This window comes from Balaenoptera acutorostrata, chromosome 9 (assembly GCF_949987535.1).
Source record: "Balaenoptera acutorostrata chromosome 9, mBalAcu1.1, whole genome shotgun sequence".
Taxonomy (NCBI): domain Eukaryota; kingdom Metazoa; phylum Chordata; class Mammalia; order Artiodactyla; family Balaenopteridae; genus Balaenoptera; species Balaenoptera acutorostrata.
Window position 1 is genome coordinate 77,575,007 of NC_080072.1, and position 10,654 is coordinate 77,585,660.

Consider the following 10,654-nt stretch of genomic DNA (forward strand, 5'->3'; position numbering starts at 1 on the left):
GTCTGTTCCGCAGCAGTGAATTCCACCATTCTGTCTTCCAGGTCACTTATCCGTTCTTCTGCCTCAGTTATTCTGCTATTGATTCCTTCTAGTGTAGTTTTCATTTCAGTTATTGTATTGGTCATCTCTGTTTGTTTGTTCTTTAATTCTTCTAGGTCTTTGTTAATCATTTCTTGCATCTTCTCAATCTTTGCCTCCATTCTTATTCCGAGGTCCTGGATCATCTTCACTATCATTATTCTGAATTCTTTTTCTGGAAGGTTGCCTATCTCCACTTCATTTAGTTGTTTTTCTGGGTTTTTTTCTTGTTCCTTCATCTGGTACATAGCCCTCTGCCTTTTCATCTTCTCTATCTTTCTCTAACTGTGGTTTTTGGTCCACAGGCTGCAGGATTGTAGTTTTTCGTGCTTCTGCTGTCTGCCCTCTGGTGGTTGAGGCTATCTAAGAGGCTTGATGGGAGGCTCTGGTGGTGGGTAGAGCTGACTGTGGCTGTGGCAGTCAGAGCTCAGTAAAACCTTAATCCAGTTGCCTGTTGATGGGTGGGGCCGGGTTCCCTCCCTGTTGGTTGTTTTGCCTGAGGCAACCCAACACTGGAGCCTACGTGTGCTCTTTGGTGGGGTTAATGGCAGACTCTGGGAGGGCTCACACCAAGGAGAACTTCACAGAACCTCTGCTGCCAGTGTTCTTATCCCCACGGTGAAACAGAGCCACCACCCGCCTCTGCAGGAGACCCCCCAACACCAGCAGGTAGGTCTGGTTCAGTCTCCCCCAGGGTCACTGCTCCTTCCCCTGGGTCCCGATGCACACATTACTTTGTGTGTGCCCTCCAAGAGTGGGGTCTCTGTTTCCCCCAGTCCTGTCAAAGTCCTGCAATCAATTCCCACTAGGCTTCAAAGTCTGCTTCTCTAGGAATTCCTCCTCCTGTTGCTGGACCCCCAGGTTGGGAAGCCTGACGTGGGGCTCAGAACCTTCACTCCAGTGGGTGGACTTCTGTGGTATAAGTGTTCGCCAGTCTGTGAGTCACCCACCCAGCAGTTATGGGATTTGATTTTACTCTGATTGCGCCCCTCCTACCGTCTCACTGTGGCTTCTCCTCTGTCCTTGGACATGGGGTATCCTCCTTGGTGAAGTCCATGGTCTTCCTGTCAATGATTGTCCAGCAGCCAGTTGTGATTCTGGTGCTCTCGCAAGAGGGAGTGAGAGCACGTCCTTCTACTCCGCCATCTTGGTTAATCTCCAGTAATTCATGCAAATTTTTAATGATGCTATCTGATATGACATTTTATGTTTAACTTCAGATTTCTTGACTTTGTGTCTTCATTGACACTGAGTAATATTTCATATATATATATATATATATATATATATATATGATGGGCCTAAAATTGCCTTTGGTTTTTTAAGTAAAAATAAAAAACACATTCATTTTCACTAATAACTTTATTGAACAATGTATTTACCATTTTGTTCCACTACCTTCTGCCATTTTTCAGGCAACTTCATAATTCCATCTTCCCAAAACATTTTATGTTTTTGAGCAAAGAACTGTTCCAGGTGCCTTTTACAGTCTTCCAGGGAATTGAAAATTTTTTCATTAAGAGAACTTTGTAAAGACCGAAATAAATGGAAATCCAAAGGTGCAATGTCTGGTGAATATGGCAGATGAATCAGAACTTCCCAGCCAATCTGTAACAGCTTTTGCCTGGTCATCAAATAAACATGCAGTCTTAAGTTATCTTGATGGAAGAGTACACGTTTTCTGTTGACTAATTCTGGACGCTTTTTGTCGAGTGCCACTTTCATTTGGTCTAATTGGGAGCAGTAGTTGTTGGAATTAATTGTTTGGTTTTCCAGAAGGAGCTCATAACAGAGGACTGCCTTCCAATCCCATCATATACACAACATCACATTCTTTGGATGAAGATCTGCCTTTGGTGTGGTTGGTGGTGGTGCATTTCGCTTGCCCAATGATCTCTTCCATTCCGCATTATTGTACAGTATCCACTTTTCATCACCCATCACAATTTGCTTTAAAAATAGAGCATTTTCATTACATTTAAGTAGAAAATCGCATGAGGAAATACGGTCAAGAAAGTTTTTTTCACTTAACTTATGTGAAACACAAACATCAAAGTGATTAACATAACCAAGCTGGTTCAAATGATTTTTAATGTTTGATTTGGATATTTTGAGTATGTTGGCTATCTCCTTTATGGTATAACATTGATTGTTCTCAATTAATGTCTCGATTTGATCGCTATCAACTTCAACTCGTCTACCCAACCGTGGAGCACCCTCCAGCGAGATATCTCCAGCACGAAACTTGGCAAACCACTTTTGACACGTTCAATCAGTCACAGCACCTTCTCCATACACTGCATGTTTCTTTCTGCATTTCAGTTGCGTTTTTACCTTTCTTGAAATAATAAAGCATAATGCACCAAAAACGTTGCTTTTCTTCTTCCATCTTCAATATTAAAATGGCTATACAAAAATTCAGCAATTTTGATGTCTTTTTTTTAATGCACACTGACATGACAGTTGTCACATACAATCTAATAAAATTGTTTCAAATGAAGTTAGACAACTAAATGTTACTAGAGCCATCTTACGGAAAAAACCAAATGAACATTTTGGCCCACCCAATATATCACATTCTCTTTATCCATCCATCTGTCAGTGAATATTTTGGTTGCTTCCATGTCTTGGTTATTGTAAACAGTGCTGGAGATACATTGAAGTGCATGTATCTTTTTGAATTAGAGTTTTTGTCTTTTCCCTATGTATGCCCAGGAGTGGTAGTGTTGGGTCATATGGTAACTTTTGTTACACATTTTAATTCAGTAACAATCATGTATTTAGTAGTTGGGCTAACTGCCTAAACTGGGAATTTACATTTTCTTCTACTTCTTTAATTTTCTTTGTAGGTTTTTTCTTTTCTGATTATATAATTCTCATATTCCAAGCATGTTTTTCTTTTCATTTTCTTATTGGGATTAAAACAGAATAATCACAATGCCAAATTAAGTCTCTTTCTATTTTTCCCACAAATTTTCCCCTTTTTATCTTTGAACTAGACTAGTTCTCTTGGACCATTCAGGAATAATGAGCTCACCAAAGTGTCAACTTGCCTATAGTAATCCAAAATTGACTATAATGGCTATAGAAGAATAATTTTGACCAGTTTTGTCTGATAAAATCAAGTGTAGGTGGTTAAATATGATATTTGCATTTTATTCTGTTATGCCAGTTCATGACAAAAAACATTTTGTCCATATATAGTACTTTTCACAATTTTTATTCTTTAAACTTCTTTTAAAAATGGCATTTATAATATCTAATAATACAGATAGGCTGTAATGGAAGAATCTTAAACCTAATCCTTAATGACAAAATACTATTTTGGTTTTTAGTTCATTAGATTATCAATTCTATTTTACTATGCAATGTACTTGGGTTAGTTTTTGATTTACAATCAAAACATGATCTTTTCATTCTCTCATCTAAAATATATAGATACAGCCCCCCTTGCTGTAACCTCGCTTCCCTTTTTATGTCACTCAATTCAGTTATATAATTATTCTCAGTCTTTCCATTTGTCAAATCTGCATTTTTCAAACAACATACCAGAACTTCCATTCCTTCTTCCAAATTCATAGATACTATATTTTGACTCCCTGTTTTGTCAGATGTAAAATTGAGCATTTAATCTTTTCCTTCATCCTCTTCCACTGTTTTCATTCCCAAGTCTCAATCACAGTGTTGTAAATATGTTTTTGAATTTTCAACAGAAAATATTTATATTATAAGTCATAGTTAAGTCTTTTAAGATTGGTCGATGATTTTTTGGTTTTGCTGTTTCTTTCTTCCTTTCTTTCTTTCTTTCTTTTGATTTTTGCTTTACTGTTGTGGTTCTTTATAAGAAAAAGCCATTAAAATTTAATTATCATAACTGAAATTATTTTCAGTAAGAAGTAAAATAACATTCTGTGTAGTGAATAACTGACATTACCCAAAGTGGCCTTTGCCCTCGGCCACCAGAAGGTGATGTCTAGGACCATGGAATGTCATGCTTGATAGGAGTGTCTTGGTTTGCTTGGGAGTTAGTCCACTAGAAAGCCTAGCAATGCAATTTATGATGGGAGTTTTTGGACATACCATGTAAATCTCCACCTCTGGAGAGCTTGAGGACTAAAGCCATCAGCCTGAACCTCCAGCCAGGGCTAGAGATGAAAGGCCAGTCACACAAGCATTATGTGGTGATCAAGTCCTAATGAGAACCCTAGACAACAAAGGTTTGGATGAACTTCACGGCTTGACAATACTCTGTGTGTACTGCCACACATCACAACCTGGAGGAGGTAACACTGTCCATGACTCCACATAGAGAAGACAGTCAGAAACTCCATGTTTGGACCTCCCAGACTCTGCTTTTTTTCTACCTTCCCTTGGCAGATTTTAATGTGTATCTTTTCACTATTCTAAAAAACTGTAATAGTAAGTATAGCACTTTTCTGAGTTCTGTGAGTCATTCTAGTGAATAATTGAAAATAAGGGTGGCTATGGAAGACCCCAGATTTTTAGTCAACTGCTCTGTAGTGCCAAACTTGTGGTTGGAGTCTGAAGAGAAGCCCATCTTATGGGGGTTGTTTCTTCAGACTTTACATTTTGGCTAACACATTGCGTATGCCATGATAGCATTTCCTTCTCTAGGCCTCCAGATATTACTATTATGCCAATGAAAGGTGATTATTTCAGTTTTAAATGGCTTCTTTGTACACTCCACAAATTGCTCCAAATCATTACACATTGTTTTTTTTTTTTTTTTTCCATATGGAGATCATCCTTTTTGTATTTGTTTTTTATGGAGTTTCTAGTTTTTGAGTAGGTCTGATATACTATCAAGGTTTTACCTGGGTCTAGTTTTGTCTAGGTCCTCCCTTGATTTTTCCAAGACTGAACCTGAATTCAATAACTTTCCCTTACTGGAGGGGAGGAGAGAAGATGGTGGAAGAGTAAGACGTGGAGATCACCTTCCTTCCCACAGATACAGTAGAAATACATCTACACGTGGAACTGCTCCTACAGAACACCCACTAAACGCTGGTCAGAAAACGTCAGATCTCCCAAAAGGCAAGAAACTCCCCACGTACTTGGGTAGGGCAAAAGAAAAAAGAAATAACAGAGACAAAAGAATAGGGATGGGACCTGCACCAGTGGGAGGGAGCCGTGAAGGAGGAAAGATTTCCACGCACTAGGAAGCCCCTTCGCAGGCAGAGACTGCAGGTGGCAGAGGGGGGAAGCGTCGGAGCCACGGAGGAGAGCACAGCCACAGGGGTGCGGAGGACAAAGCGGAGAGACTCCCGCACAGAGGCTCGGCGCCGAGCAGCACTCAGCAGCCCGAGAGGCTTGTCTGCTAACCTGCCGGGGCGGGCGGGGCTGGGAGCCGAGGCTCAGGCTTCGGTCGGATCGCAAGGAGAGGACTGGGGTTGATGGCATGAACACAGCCTGAAGGGGTTAGCGCACCACAGCTGGCTGGGAGGGAGACCTGGAAAAAGTCTGCAGCTGCCGAAGAGGCAAGAGACTTTTTCTTGCCTCTTTGTTTCACGGGCGCACAAGGAGAGGGGATTCAGAACGCCGCCTAAACGAGCTCCAAGGATGGGAGCGAGCCGCGGCGATCAGCATGGGCCCCAGAGGTGGGCGTGAGATGCTAAGGCTGCTGCTGCCGCCACCAAAAAGCCTGTGTGTGAGCACAGATCACTCTCCACACTGCCCCTCCCAGGAGCCGGTGCAGCCTGCCACTGCCAGGATCCCGTGATCCGGGGAAAACTTTCCCGGGAGAACGCACTGTGTGCCTCAGGCTGGTGCAACGTCACGCTGGCCTCTGAACCCACAGGCTCGCCCCATCTCCTCCGTACCCCTCCCTCCCCGCGGCCTGGGTGAGCCAGAGCCCCCGAGGCAGCTGCTCCTTTAACCCCGTTCTGTCTGGGCGGGGAACAGACGCCCTCAGGCGACCTACACGCAGAGGTGGGTCCAAATCCAAAGCTGAACCCCGGGAGCTGTGTGAACAAAGAAGAGAAAGGGAAATCTCTCCCAGCAGCCTCAGAAGCAGCAGATTAAAACTCCACAAACAACTTGATGTGCCTGCATCTGTTGAATACCTGAATAGACAACGAATCATCCCAAATTCAGGAGGCGGACTTTGGGAGCAGGAGATATTAATTTTTCCCCTTTTCCTTTTTTGTGAGTGTATATGTATATGCTTCTGGGTGAGATTTTGTCTGTATAGCTTTGCTTTATAATAGCTTTATTTTACTTCACTATATTATAGCCTCTTTCTTTCTTTCTTTCTATTTTTTCTCCCTTTTACTCTGAGCAGTGTGGATGAAAGGATCTTGGTGCTCCAGCCAGGCATCAGGGCCATGACTCTGAGGTGGGAGAGCCAACTTCAGGACACTGGTCCACAAGAGACCTCCCAGCTCCACGTAATACCAAATGGCAAAAATCTCCCAGAGATCTCCATCTCAACATCAAGACTCAGCTTCACTCAACGACCAGCAAGCTACAGTGCTGGACACCCTATGCCAAACAACTGGCAAGACAGGAACACAGCCCCATCCATTAGCAGAGAGGCTGCCTAAAATCATAATAAGGCCACAGACACCCCAAAATACACCACCAGACGTGGACGTGCCCAGCAGAAAGACAAGATCCAGCCTCATCCACCAGAACTCAGGCACTAGTTCCCTCCACCAGGTAGCCTACACAACCCACTGAACCAACCTTAGCCACTGGGGACAGATACCAAAAACAACGGGAACTACGAACTTGCAGCCTGTGAAAAGGAGACCCCAAACACAGTAAGATAAGCAAAATGAGAAGACAGAAAAACACAGCAGATGAAGAAGCAGGGTCAAAACACACCAGACCTAACAAATGAAGAGGAAATAGGCAGTCTACCTGAGAAAGAATTCAGAATTATGATAGTAAGGATGATCCAAACCTTGGAAATAGAATAGACAAAATGCAAGAAACATTTAACAAGGACGTAGAAGAACTAAAGAGGAACCAAGCAATGATGAAAAACACAATAAATGAAATTAAAAATACTCTAGATGGGATCAATAGCAGAATAACTGAGGCAGAAGAAAGGATAAGTGACCTGGAAGATAAAATGGTGGAAATAACTACTGCAGAGCAGGATAAAAAAAAAAGAATGAAAAGAACTGAGGACAGTCTCAGAGACCTCTGGGACAACATTAAACGCACCGATATTTGAATTACAGGGGTCCCAGAAGAAGAAAAGAAAAAGAAAGGGACTGAGAAAATATTTGAAGAGATTATAGTTGAAAACTTCCCTAATATGGGAAAGGAAATAGTTAATCAACTCGTGGAAGCCCAGAGAGTCCCATACAGGATAAACCCAAGGAGAAACACGCCAAGACACATATTAATCAAACTGTCCAAAATTAAATATAAAGAAAACATATAAAAAGCAGCAAGGGAAAAACAACAAATAACACACAAGGGAATCCCCATAAGGTTAACATCTGATCTTTCAGCAGAAACTCTGCAAGCCAGAAGGGAGTGGCAGGATATACTTAAAGTGATGAAGGAGAAAAACCTACAACCAAGATTACTCTACCCAGCAAGGATCTCATTCAGATGTGATGGAGAAATTAAAACCTTTACAGACAAGCAAAAGCTGAGAGAGTTCTGCACCCCCAAACCAGCTTTACAACAAATGCTAAAGGAACTTCTCTAGGCAAGAAACACAAGGGAAGGAAAACACCTACAATAACAAACCCAAAACATTTAAGAAAATGGGAATAGGAACATACATATCGATAATTACCTTGAATGTAAATGGATTAAATGCTCCCACCAAAAGACACAGACTGGCTGAATGGATACAAAAACAAGATCCATATATATGCTGTCTACAAGAGACCCACTTCAGACCTAGAGACACATACAGACTGAAAGTGAGGGGATGGAAAAAGATATTCCATGCAAATGGAAATCAAAAGAAAGCTGGAGTAGCAATTCTCATATCAGACAAAATAGACTTTAAAATAAAGAATATTACAAGAGACAAAGAAGGACACTATATAATGATCAAGGGATCGATCCAAGAGGAAGGTATAACAATTGTAAATATTTATGCACCCAACATAGGAGCACCTCAATACATAAGGCAAATACTAACAGCCATAAAAGGGGAAATCGACAGCAACACAATCATAGTAGGGGACTTTAACACCCCACTTTCACCAATGGACAGATCATCCAAAATGAAAATAAATAAGGAAACACAAGCTTTAAATGATACATTAAACAAGATGGACTTAATTGATATTTATAGGACATTCCACCCAAAAACAACAGAATACATATTTTTCTCAAGTGCTCATGGAACATTCTCCAGGATAGATCATATCTTGGGTCACAAATCAAGCCTTGGTAAATTTAAGAAAATTGAAATTGTATCAAATATCTTTTCCAACCACAACGCTATGAGACTAGATATCAATTACAGGAAAATATGTGTAAAAAATACAAACACATGGAGGCTACACAATACACTACTTAATAACGAAGTGATCACTGAAGAAATCAAAGGGGAAATCAAAAAATACCTAGAAACAAATGACAATGGAGATATGACGACCCAAAACCTATGGGACGCAGCAAAAGCAGTGCTAAGAGGGAAGTTTATAGCAATACAAGCCTACCTCAAGAAACAGGAAACATCTCGAATAAACAACCTAACATTGCACCTAAAGCAATTAGAGAAAGAAGAACAAAAAAACCCCAAAGCTAGCAGAAGGAAAGAAATCATAAAGATCAGGTCAGAAATAAATGAAAAAGAAATGAAGGAAACAATAGCAAAAATCAATGAAACTAAAAGCTGGTTCTTTGAGAAGAAAAACAAAATTGATAAACCATTAGCCAGACTCATCAAGAGAAAAAGGGAGAAGACTCAAATCAATAGAATTAGAAATGAAAAAGGAGAAGTAACCACTGACACTGCAGAAATACAAAAGATCATGAGAGATTACTACAAGCAACTCTATGCCAATAAAATGGACAACCTGGAAGAAATGGACAGATTCTCAGAAATGCACAAACTGCCGAGACTGAACCAGGAAGAAATAGAAAATATGAACAGACCAGTCACAAGCACTGAAATTGAAACTGTGATTAAAATCCTTCCAACAAACAAAGGCCCAGGACCAGATGGCTTCACAGGTGAATTCTATTAAACATTTAGAGAAGAGCTAACACCTATCCTTCTCAAACTCTTCCAAAATATTGCAGAGGGAGGAACACTCCCAAACTCATTCTACGAGGCCACCACCACCCTGATACCAAAACCAGACAAAGATGTCACAAAGAAAGAAAACTACAGGCCCATATCACTGATGAACATAGATGCAAAAATCCTCAACAAAATACTAGCAAACAGAATCCAACAGCACATTAAAAGGATCATACACCATGATCAAGTGGGGTTTATCCCAGGAATGCAAGAATTCTTCAATATACACAAATCAATCAGTGATACACCATATTAACACACTGAAGGAGAAAAACCATATGATCATCTCAATAGATGCAGAGAAAGCTTTCGACAAAATTCAACAGCCATTTAGGATAAAAGCCCTGCAGAAAGTAGGCATAGAGAGAACTTTCCTCAACATAATAAAGGCCATATATGACAAACCCACAGCCAACATTGTCCTCAATGGTGAAAAACTGAAACCATTTCCACTAAGATCAGGAACAAGACAAGGTTGCCCACTCTCACCACTATTATTCAACATAGTTTTGGAAGTGTTAGCCACACCAATCAGAGAAGACAAAGAAATAAAAGGAATCCAAATCAGAAAAGAAGAAGTAAAGCTGTCACTGTTTGCAGATGACATGATACTATACACAGAGAATCCTAAAGATGCTACCAGAAAACTCCTAGTTCTAATCAATGAATTTGGTAAAGTAGCAGGATACAAAATTAATGCACAGAAATCTCTTGCATTTCTATACACTAATGACGAAAAATCTGAAAGTGAAATTAAGAAAACACTCCCGTTTACCATTGCAACAAAAAGAATAAAATACCTAGGAATAAACCTACCTAAGGAGACAAAAGACCTGTATGCAGAAAATTATAAGACACTGATGCAAGAAATTAAAGATGATACAAATAGATGGAGAGATATACCATGTTCCTGGATTGGAAGAATCAACATTGTGAAAATGACTCTACTACCCAAAGCAATCTACAGATTCAATGCAATCCCTATCAAACTACCACTGGCATTTTTCACAGAACTAGAACAAAAAATTTCACAATTTGTATGGAGACACAAAAGACCCCGAATAGCCAAAGCAATCTTGAGAATGAAAAATGGAGCTGGGGGAATCAGGCTCCCTGACTTCAGACTATATTACAAAGCTACAGTAATCAAGACAGTTTGGTACTGGCACAAAAACAGAAATATAGATCAATGGAACAGGATAGAAAGCCCAGAGATAAACCCACACACATATGGTCACCTTATCTTTGATAAAGGAGGCAAGCATATACAGTGGAGAAAAGACAGCCTCTTCAATAAGTGGTGCTGGGAAAATTGGACAGGAACATGTAAAA